Source organism: Falco rusticolus, chromosome 2 (genome assembly GCF_015220075.1).
Source record: "Falco rusticolus isolate bFalRus1 chromosome 2, bFalRus1.pri, whole genome shotgun sequence".
In the NCBI taxonomy this organism is placed as follows: Eukaryota; Metazoa; Chordata; class Aves; order Falconiformes; family Falconidae; genus Falco; species Falco rusticolus.
In genome coordinates this window covers 26,081,407-26,093,838 of record NC_051188.1, presented here as the reverse complement: position 1 = coordinate 26,093,838, position 12,432 = coordinate 26,081,407, and the positions used below count along the sequence as shown (strand labels likewise).

Here is a 12,432-nt window from a genome sequence, read left to right as displayed (position 1 = left end):
AGCACTTGGTACATCAAAAGAAGCAAGAAAAGTAACATTACAGGCCTGATACTGCAACAAGGTGACATGATACATTACTGCAACCCTGTCTAAAAAATAACTTATCATCATGTGATGCCAATGTCATCATCCTCCTGCCCAGGATTGCCAAGATTTTTTTGTTGGGTTTTCTTGGGTGGGAAATCAAGCCTATGATCCTATCCACACATAAATTTTGCAGCTGTGTATTATGTGTTCAGGCACTGAACTGTGCATTTCTGGGAAAGCTTGACCACATTTAGTGTTTGGCTCAGCTTACTTAGCAGGCAGCAACAGGCAGCTTGCCTATCATATGGTCTTCAACTCATCCACCTGGGCCCTGGGACAGTGAAACAGTCCTACCTGGACTATCCACGGCATTTCATTCAAACACCTCTGAATTCTCGGCAGCCTCGACTCATCTGAAGAAACTCACATCAAATGGGAACCTAAGTCTCACACCTTCTACCTTTGCCTTTCAACTTATTGCTTCTCCCAGTCCTAACCCTTAGACAGAACTTCTTCCCTGCATCACTGTCCTTTTAGAAATCCCATTTTATACTAGCTTTAAAAATAAAATCAGATATACAAGCTTCCTACATAATATAGTAGCTAGCATTATTTATAACAACACTAACCTTTTTCACTACCTTTTTTCTATTTTCTTTTTCACTATTTCTTGCATTTGCCAAAATTAGACTATAAAATGAGGCCGGAATCACATAAGTTCTATTTCTCTACAACATGGAAATGTGTGTCACTCTATAAATATTAAACGAGACCAATAACAAATAATGTAGGCTTGTGAATGAAGGCCTCATAAGTCCCACATTTAGTAACATTAATTTAAGAACACACAGTACCACGCAATACAAGCAAATTCAGAAGTTTGTGCATACAAAAAGGTCTCATTCAGTCCTACTCATTAGGACTTAATTTAGAATGTAAAGAAATACCAGTCAAGGTGCCAATATAATTATTTACACCTTTAAAGATGTGTCATGAACTTCATTACACAGGTTCTCTCTCAACTTCTGGAATCTCCCTGTTGTCCCCCTCTTCTCAAACACATCCTGTTTCCCATGCTAATAAAGCTTTCTTTTAGTGTATAGATTGCATAAGGCTCTGGACGGGTTAACCTCTAAAATAGTGAAAGATGCTGCTGAAAAGGCTGCTGTTTTCACTGTCTGGGACTCCAGAGAGCATCATTCGCTTTCACAAAGCAGTGACTTCTGCCCACAAAATCAGCAGCTCCACTGAGGCTGGCTCAGTTCAAGCACAGCCAAGAGTAAGCCTGGGAAATGTTGACACTTTCCAGCATGATTCACAACAGGGTCACCACGTGGGCCAACCGTGCTTAGGTGCGCTGATAGAGATTCCTCAAAGTTCAGATTTCTGCTTAGTGCAGTATTTATCTTTATATGAAGAAAGCCCTACACGTTTCCACTATATTTCAAACTCCTTTAGGCAAAGAACTACTCTTCCTTCTTAATTCGTCTTCTGATTTACCCCTTTGGTTCTTTATATTGTTTTTTTAAGTCCCTTCCCTTCAATGAAACAAATGTTTACTAGAAGTTTTCACATTAATTTTTCCTAAAAGTTTTAATGTCTTCCAGTTCAAATTCATTCTCTTTTGCCCTGATCTTCATCCTATCTAGTCATTTTCTTTCTAATCCAAGCACAGCATAAATTTTAGTTGCCTTCCTCTTTGTGATTTATTTCTCCTGTCCTACAAAGCTGTACAAACTTAACTAAATGAATATAAACATTAGGTTTTTAATTGAATCACTGTCATTTTGCCTGCGCAACTGATGATCGCACACAGTACGGCAGGATCAGTGTGAGGTTGGATTTTACATTTCTTACGAATGCACTGAATTCAAACGTGCGAGCATTTGCTTTACAAGCAGTCCAACACATCCACTCTGTGACTGATCAGCACGTATGGAATATGGCAAACTCTTCTGTCAACGCTTTTTCAGAATTTCTAGAAAACAGACTGTCCAAACAGGCAGCCTGGCCCCACATATCTGGGAGGCTACCAGGGAAAATGGAAGGGCATGGTTTACCAGCAGAAAGGGAAGTCTGCTGCTAACACTGCTGAGCTTAGCAAGTAAGAATTTACTGCCCAAAAAGTGACTCAGCTTCTTGGTTCCAATTTCTGCTAAATGGATATCATTGTAGGCACTAATGACTACTATTTTCTAGATACTTCTATAAAAAATGATTTTCACCAACCCATAACTGATAAGCATATGATATGCAGTAGCCCTAGCATGGCATTGCATAAATAACTTTCTAGGTTCAAGGTGACTTGAATAGTCATTCCTGTCACAAAATTCATGTAAAGGAGCTAAAGAATAGAAATGAATAAAATGAATGCAGCTTATAGAGGAAAGGAAAGTAGCACAGAGGATGAAACTACAGCTGCAATTCCAAGCTTTCAGAAGGCCACACTCTGCTATGATGCAAACTCTTGCAGAGCCTGGCTAAAATGAGACATGAGTTCATGCAACAAAAGTTTCGTCAGCACAAAAGAATGACATGTAAGCTTCACTGACCCAACTACATCTGATGTAATTAGTGTCATCATTTTAGTTAATGCTTGATTTGGACCATTGATCTTAAATATTTTATGAAATGTTTAAAATTATATAGAACAGATGTACTCTGACTAACATGAGTAGATTACTCAGCAAACAAAACTACACCTGACAACTGCAACATTTCAATAGCACACAAACATAATTCCAGCTAACTATTCTTTACAAGTGTAACAATCTTTCCTCAAGGAAAACAACTGCTCATTTTTAGGCATTTTCTAATATACCAGTCATTGTAGTTTTTCATGGTCCTTAACACAGAACAAATAAAAAACCAGAAAACGTTACAAAACGTGCAAAATGCTGGTTTTCATCTGTGAGGTGTATCCTATCTAAGGATTTCAATGATAAGCATGTTTTGTCAATTTAGCAAACCTCTTATAATATCTGGCACAATAAGCAGGTAATATGTGCATTATCCAACAAGTCAAAACCTATCACAATTGTATCATCAACTAGCCCAAACCCAGGTCAGATCTCATATTGCCATAAACCATCATGTAAAAATTGTCCTCAGAACATGTTTTTATACATGGAGGAAATCCCGAACAATGCATAAAGGTAAACATCCTCACTGTCACAGCCCAAAACCAAATTCTATTTATTTAAAACTGATGCAGTTGTTCTCAGCAAACTCAGTTTTCAAATTCTGTGTTTCTCCACACACATTATATACTCACACCCATTATTTACAGCTTTTCCCCAAGACTCACCTTCTGACAGTTATCATCTTTGGTACATAACACTGCAAACTGCTCCTAGGAGAACATGCACCATGCAAATTCAGGAGCAAGAATGAAGCCACTGGCAGACCTGTCCGCTTTCATCTTCATGGTTATGAAGATAAAAATTAGTCTGAAGTTTTGTTTTCTTTCCTTTTCTTTCCCAATGAAAGTACTGACTGCAAAAAATGCTATTTATACTACAAAGTTCACTAGGACAGGTTAGGGCACAGGCAAACTTCAGGTCTGCTGGTAACCACATCCCCTTGCTTAACATGCTAGCTGAGGAATGCCATCTTATATGATTCACTTCTGAGAACCAGTGATATCTTCTCCCCAATCATGCTGCTAATGTTGTCTTGAGCACACCCAAGGTTGTTTTCACAATAACAGATGAAAACAATAATTCATTCTCAGTGAAACTAATTTCCTACTCATGCAGTAGTAGGAAGAATGTGACCTGTATTTTCTAAGCAGTGTTTTCCAACCTTACAAAATGCTTTTTATCTATACCAAAATAAGGGTTTATCTCTCTTCTTCCATTCCTACAAGCAGTACGAAAACTTTTTAACCTCTCTTTTTTCTGTGAAGGAAAATTTTGTTTAAGCTCTGGAAGAAATTAGATGCAAAAGTCTTTCATATCTGGATACAGAGTTAGAGGATGAAGATGGAAGAAGCTGATATGAAGACAGATACAACTGAAGACTATTATTACTGAACACTGATGCTGAGACACTTGTAAAAACATCCAGCCCGCTTGGATATCTGCAAATGTGGTAGGTGAAGTGACAAACCCTGCAGCTTCTGTGCACCTTGTTACTTCATGATTTCGGAGATATGTTAGCATCTCGGAAAAAAGATTTTCAAAACCACCTTGGCAAACAAACGTATAAGTACTTCATGTATAAAGGACGGGTCCCACTAATGTCAGTGGATTTACTTCCCTGAGAGACTGGTTAAGTCAAGACACGTTAGGGTGAAAATGGTACATCTAAGGTTAAATAGAGGTTGACACCCAGGCTTCAGTCATGATTTTTGTTGTTGTTGTTGTTGTTGTTGCTTTCTGAAATCTGCAAAGCTACAAGATACTTCCTTTCTGTCTTTTAAATCCATCTTTCCATAAAATTTAAGCAGTTATCAGAACTTAAATTGCATAACAAAATCTGCTTTCCTGAAAGGTATAAAGGGAACCTAATCTTAATTTATGTGGTTCAGAGAATCTCTGAGACATTTAACAGCAGTACATCTAAATGAGTTACTGCAAGTCTGGGAAGAGTAAATGACTAAACAAGAGCCATACTAAAGTCAATATCTCTAAAGTTACAGATCCCATTTTATAATTTCAGTTCATCCCTATATTTTTAAACAGATGTACCCAGCCAGCACCTTTGTAATTAGTCTGTGGTACACTGAATAGCAAAATTTCTCAGATGGACTCAATACCACATGCTCCCATACATGTCCAAAGTGGAAGGCACAATATAACCATTTTACAGAACTCTCAGGAATCAGACAGGAGCAGAATAAATCACTCTGTGAACAAGCTGTGTACCAGGCTTCATTAGTTATAATTACCCCCAAAATATGCTCAGCAGAATGCACACGTGTCATCTGGGAGTGACACACAATAGAGTGGGCAACTTATAAACTCCTCCAAGCACAGAAAGAGTCCATAAAACAACTGGCTTGTGCATTTGGATTCATGTGATAACACCTCCTATTGCATAAGCCACCAGATGACACAGATGGGGCAAATCCAAACAAGGAACATTTCTTTTGTATAAGCATTGGACTTCATTTGATGCCCATTCAACCAACAAGCTGAGAAAGCTGAGTATAAAACACTAGATCTTTGTCTTTTTTATTTCCCAGATTGTGCTACACTTGCTCAAAATAATAAAACATGTATAGTTTTAAATACTTTGAACATAATGACTTAAAGGAAAAACAAAGCAAAACAAAACAAAACAGAATGTTAAATTTAACATACTTATGCACAGGCAAAACCAAATGTTCTTTCCCAAACTTTAAAAGGAAACATTTCTAATGTAATATTAACCAGCATTTCCCTTGCAAACACCATATTACCAAAAGAAGTAAGTACTGAGTGAATGTACATATCAGCAATCAGATCTGTTCTCTTCTGGAGAAAAGAAAATTAATTAACATTCTGTTAATGGATCAGATTACCTTTCCTTTAATGATTACTACAGAACCAACCACGTTACAATTATTGCAACACTGATTTCATCTTAACTTTGCTCTGTAAACTTGCTAATTTTTTTCTGCCTCCTGTACTTTCTGCCAATCATAATAACTACTTTCTCTCTGGGACATTCCAGTCTCATACCAAATGCACATTTTTTCCCTATTCTTGCTATTTACTTTTTTGCATCCATATACCATAGTGTCCCTGGTCTTCTCATTAAATGTCTTTCCACATCTTTCCTGTAGTTGTCTATTACTGCCCACTGCTATGGAGATTTGATCATGTGAAAATATTGGAGGTAAGTACTTGTTTGCTGTAACAAAACTACACTTTACTCAGATGGAAACCGATATTCTTATACAGTTCACTGTACAGACTGATTCAATGGCAAATATAATGTGCAAGTTTAACATGCTCATATATGTCAGTATTTTAATATAAATCTGGAAATATATATTGTTTGGATGTCACGTGTAGACTAGTGCATGTGTACGTGTATTGATATGAATGCCTATGTGTCTATTTACTTCTATATCCAAACATCTAAACACATACAAATAGGCCTGCATAAAATTATAGACACATGTATGTGTACACACTCAAAAAGCACCCTACACCTTTAGGTGGCACATACGGCACTTATACTTTGTTACATTTCAGCGTGCTGTTAGGGAACTATGTAATATCCTCACATCTGTTAGCTACTTCCAAGAAACCCCAGAAATTAACTCCAAAACTCTGACTGAAGAATTTATTTAAATTAGTAACTTAACATTAACCACATGACACTGCGTTCTGTGGAATCGCTCATATCCACCCAATAACCCAGTTATTCTGATACAGTGGACTCTTAACTGAGGTTCGTGGACTTAGAGTGGTAACATGAACTGTCACGCAAAGAGTCGAGTATATTCACAACATGTAAGATCAATTAAGGTCTGTTACTATAAATAGCATCAGTTAACCTGCGATCAGTCAGAGCTATGCTGTGTGGATGCAAGCAAGGACAGAATTTGGCCCGCTTGGCCACATTTCTGTGTAGTGCAACCGAGAGGTCGCTTCAGTATTCATGCATTCAGTGCCCACAACCTCCATATAGTGCTCACAGGCACAGTGGCAGCAATTTCGCATTTTTAAAACATCAGAGAAGCATGAACGATTTGTGAATACGAGCTGCTATGGTATTATTTGAAGTCACTGCCTTATTCTTTTCTTTTTTTCTTTTTTAAAGAAACAGATATTGAAACTATCCCAGCTAATAATTTCATTCTGACACTTGAGTTTAAAAGGTTAAGTTACTATCTGAAGAAAGGTAATCTGACTGCCTTTCAAAGCAGCCTGCAAGCTCTGCAATCTGCATAGAGAGGGGCATTTGTCATCATTAGCTGAGCCGTGACAGCTGGCACCTAGGGTGTCCCAGATTCAAGAAGTGGCAAAGGCACTCTTTTACCTTAAGTTGCCATTAAGTATAGCACGCTTCATAAAGAGCAATATTTTCTTTTTGTTACAGAGCATGAAATAACAGCAATGAATGCATCTATATTTTCTTCAGCAGGGACAACAGGCCGATATGCAATTAGCAGTTACCTTTAGACAACAAGACACCAGGTTTATTATATGAGCACACACCCAATTCATGTCACTTGAAAATAACTACAATTGGCTCAAAATTAGGGCAGTATATTTTCCTTCAAAGATATTTCAGACTGATTGATTTGTAAATTTTATTTATGGACATGACAAATAGTGAATAAAACACAGTTTTTAACTAGAGGTATAGTACTGCCACTTCAAGCTAGGAATGCCTAATTACTTAAAACAGACAGGTAATTAGATATAGGAAAATAAATAGTCCTACACTAGCATACAAGCTAATGCAGTACATTAATGCTTTGAAAGAATGCCTGATGGAGCACTACTTTAATAGCAGCATTAGAAACTTAAAGTATATTCCCATAGTGTATTTAACAGCTAAGTTTGCCACAATTCTTTTTTTTTTCAAAACAGTTCCATAAGCTTTTGCTTGTGTTCATATTTAAGAGTTATTTAATAAACTGAATGCGTAAAAGTCTATGAAATAAGTCATTTTCATACTACCATCAATTATTCAATCTATGAAATACTGAATAAATGGTTTATAAACATTAAAAGACCCTGATCTGTTTATTTTTATAGAAACAAAACACAAAGCTACAAACTAATATGCCTTCACATTAAAAAACCAACATCAAACAAAAAGAATTTTAAAAAAAGAAGAAAAAACCTTCATTTCTCCTCAGTCTCTCAAATTTGGAAACATAATCCATAAAGCTAGATTTTGCATTATTATGTAAACTAGTTTTTCACAAATAAAACTAATTTTTGTGTTAATGTAAAATCTATGCAAATACATGCAGTCATTTATCAAGGAAGCTGACAAGCATTCCATATTGGAGAGGGAAAATGAAACTGCCTCAAGAATAGAGGCAATTAATTATTTCTGTATTTTCTCTTCCTCTGTCTTGAGGCACAAAAGTTATCCATCCAGTTAAAACAGCAAATGAAATAAAGAGTTTTTTTTTTATTTAAACACATATGGCTTTTGCCTGCAATACTGATCACCACAAGGTCTACAGATGCCCGTGGCTAAATTGTACACTGGCAGATGCACACAAGGGAAAACTGTGTTAATGCAGCGTGGTGAACAAAACAAATGAAGAACTGAATTTTGTGGGGGTGAGAGTGAGAGGGCTTCTTTTACCCCATGAAGATACACAGTTTGCCTACCAAGAGTGGATTAGATTAGTTATACATTTATTCTGAAAAGTTTTTTCTCATCCCCTATGTCAAAAATCTGAATAGTATGTATAGAAGAAAACATTCACACAGATATACACAATTTTCTAAGGTACAGCTGATAAGTAATGGGCTTGCCAAGATAAATGGTTATATTATTTCATCTTTACAATTAAGGACTAATAATACATAATGAATGCACTTACAGAATATAATGAGAAAACTGTTGTCCAACATACTCGCTGTCATTTTTTACCTACTTAGAGAAGCAATGTCTTGAAGCGTAGCTGGAAATTGCAAGCATTACGGCACAGCCTAGCATATGCCATATACTCTTCTGTGCTTCAGAGGATTAGTAAAAGTTCTGCACTTGGTAATTGTTCCTTTTGATAAGGTTATTTTAAAAAACTGAAGACAAAATTAGCCAGTTCATTCCTGGAAATAATTTGCAGAAGGAAGCAAGAAATAGACATGGTAAAACACTCACTGAAAATAAGACAGAATCACGTTGATCGCAGTAGTGATCTTAGCAGGCCTGTAAATGCTGCATAACCTTAAAACTACCACTGTAATGACCAAGTAAAAGTAGTAAAGAAAATACTTACAGTCCATTTTTCACATGTATTTTGAGTGTCACACAACATAACCACATCCACCCCATTAAAAACAGCATTAACAAAAAAAACCAAACAAAAAAATCAAACTTTTTCCTTGAAATTTCCTTTAATTTTACAAAATAATTATTCTGTATCAACGTCAACTATAAATAAAGATTATTCAGAAATGTGAAATAATAAAGATAGCTCCTTTGCCTCATCTAAAACTAAGGAGACAAGAGAAAACATTGTCACTACCCTAACAGATACTCCATAATTTTTTTCTTCTTTTCAATGGCACAAATGTGTTATAAACAATAACACGCCTGAAAGGCAAGATCTATTTCTACTATTGAGAAAAAATCGATAATAATATTCCTTTAAGACAAACAGATATTTCCCATAAGCAGCTAGTATTTCTCTTTCAACAATTATATTGCAGATTTATGAAATTACAAGATTTTTTGTTATCCCTGTAGTCTTTCTCATTTCAGTGACACCAGCACTATGCCACAAAGGATCCTGTTCTGTATATTCTGTCCTAGAGCTGGGATGAAAAAATGGTAGGGAAAAGTAGGAAGGACAGTAGGTGACCTAGGTTAAATTTTCAAACCCAAATAAAAGGAGAACTAGAGTCATTTGCTGCCCTTAATAAGAAAGTCAATTCCCCCCTAGATAAAATATTATGCTCTGTACTGACAATGTTCCACCAGTTAAGAAAACAAAGTTCAGAGTGGTGGTGGGAAAATCAGTGCATTTTAAAGCTCAAAAGATCTAAGTATCAAGTTTTTCCTGAACACATCTCTCCCCTTCTTCCCTAAATAATAAGTTGGTTGACATGTTTATATTACAATTATAGCTAGGATATTTTTAGGAACAATGAATAAGTGTTTTTAGCAAGTAGGTTGCTTATATTTAAGACTGTTAAAAGATTTTGTACCTTTTGGGAGTTATAGAAATAGTCCTGAATATGCAAAAGGACATGAAAAATACAGTTTTAATAGAGATTTTGAAAGCATAACCTTTCACTCATTTCTCTGAATAACCTCAGTCTCCTCGTAAAGGCTTTAGAGCAGATTCGGAAACGCATTCTTGTGGGAGCATCTTGCTAAAATATGGACAAAACAGCACTGCCCTTTCTCAAGGAACTAATTCAATGCTATTGCTAAAACACAATGAAATTAATAGGGAAGTTCTGCTTGACAGAAGAGTAGATATTTGGGCCAAAAATATACTTCCTTACCAAAGCATTTGATGCATTAGGTATTTTAAAGGCACACTGTATTTCATCCTATTCAAACGTTAACCTCCAAGTGTTAGCCCACTTAGGCCCTGATCCTGCAAATAACTGCCCATGCACTTACCTGTGAGCCTGAAGAAGCCCATGACCTCCCCAGCACCAGCTGAATGTTTCACTAGCCATGTGTGCATTGGCAGGATCAGGGCCTTCACAAGGTTCAACGAAACATATTAATCACTCACGACCAACTCACTCAACTCCTCCCTTCACCATTATTTGTAAAGAAAATACCGGAGAGCTATACACTACATTAAAAATTAGAAGTCTGCATTGAAGTATGTTAGGCATGTCTTTTTATAGCTAAATCAAGATAAAGTGAGCTACATAGGTAATTTACCATACCCATGTTATCGTAACGGGAGAGGACAAGTTTCATTTTGAGTTAGAGGGGCTTAACATGCCCAAAGTATCAGCAGCATGAAAAGCAGCAATAAACACGTAACATGACAAAATGTTTATGAAAAGATGATGCTTACTTACACCTTTCTATAGGCTAATGTTCAAAGATGTTAAGCAACATGTTTTCTGCTGATTTCAACAGCTCTAGCAGCTACCTACAAGATGATGTAGTTTTGTTTGTTAGCTGATATGAAACCAGCTTACACAAAAACACCACTCACAAAAATAAGTATGTTCAAGACATACCACCCTCCTATTTTGACTGGGCTAGAAAGATGTTTGGGTCACTCATAAAATACAGCATGAACAAGCTGAGGGGTGCCATAATTTATATAATGATGTATTTCAAATGCTCCCACACTTCAGTTTTGATCTCAGACAACATATTCCGGGGCTAGGTTACCAAGAGGAAAAGTTAGTTTAGACATGAAGTCTTCGGAAGCTGCTCATCCAACACATACAGCTTTATTTTCAAGGTCAACATTGAATATTTTCAGTCATTTAATCATATACAGCATGAGAGAGTAATGAGAGTTCTGCAGCGTTGGATGACCCACTACAGATGTAGTAGATTAAAAGGCGCTAATCCCCACTGATTCCACCCTCCTCTCACAGTTCAGCAGAAAAGAGCATTCTCCAAGCAGGAGATCTAAAAAAAAAACCCTAGTGTTGGACTGCTTAAATAAAACACTGTACTTTAAGGAATGTCTGGCTTTGCAGAAGCTGATGGAGAAGTGAACCAAATGAATAATTCAATGCATTTTTTCCCCTGCTTGAATATTTCTGCAGTTCTAGCTAAAGTTACAGTTGTGCAAGCTCCATGTTTACTTTTGAGACATAACTTTTAAAGAAAACAAATCAATTACTGGTTTTTTCCCTTAACAGATTGCAGATTAGAGGAATTTAAGGCATTAACAGTTCATCCATAAGACCTAGGATGACCAAGTCCAACAGTAATGCAAACTCTTTTCATGGTTTGTTTGGTGGTTGTTTTGTTTTTTTTTTTTTAATGGGAAGAGAATACATACATGTGTTAGATTCAGCACTAATGAATGCTAATTGTGTACTGTAAAAAGGAGCTATATCACAGTTTTTTAAAAAAGTAAAAAGCATCTGCAGTAAACTAGGTAGCAGAAGAAAAATGTTTGCATACATAATTAATGAGAAATTTATACCCAAAATTCTAAGTAGAGAGTGTATAAGTCCATTAAAATTGCACTTTTGCAAACACTATAGCAACTTACATTTAAACTTAACTTTTTGTTTCTTCCTAAATTTGAAAGTGGAGGCAAACAGTAAACTACAAAATAAGAATACAGAGAATTGCAGGTACCACAAAAAAAATGATGCTGCCTATTTTATATAATGTGACACTTAAAGCAAACTCGGCACAAATATCTGTCTTTAGTTTTCCTACTTGAAAAAAAGTAAATTTATTGTTGCTGGCAGGATGATATGGATGAAATAACCAGGATGAATTGAGGGGGGGAAGGGGAGAAAGAGGAGCCAAGAAATCAGATACATTCAATGAGCCTTCAAACTCACTTCAGCAGTAGGGATAAATAATTTAATCAACTCGGCTTCATTTTTTTCCTAGCTCCCTAGTGCAATAGGCAGATATTAAAAAATAAAAATTTAAAATTCATGAGCAGTTGTGTGTGGAAAAACTATCGCTATATAATAAGAAATATAAAGTGATATCAATGCAAGCACTTTGCATGTGTCTGCATCTGCATGTGCATTTTAACTTACACTTTTCACCATATGAAAATAAATTATTGGTGAAATTTATATAGAGAACTTTATTTTT

At 36.1% G+C, this 12,432-nt stretch overlaps 1 protein-coding gene across 6 annotated transcripts in view; it reads right to left on the bottom strand.

Moving 5' to 3' along the window:
- The window catches only part of NBEA (neurobeachin), a 509,705-nt gene that overhangs the window by 133,103 nt on the left and 364,170 nt on the right, over nucleotides 1-12,432 (bottom strand). The window lies entirely within an intron of this gene.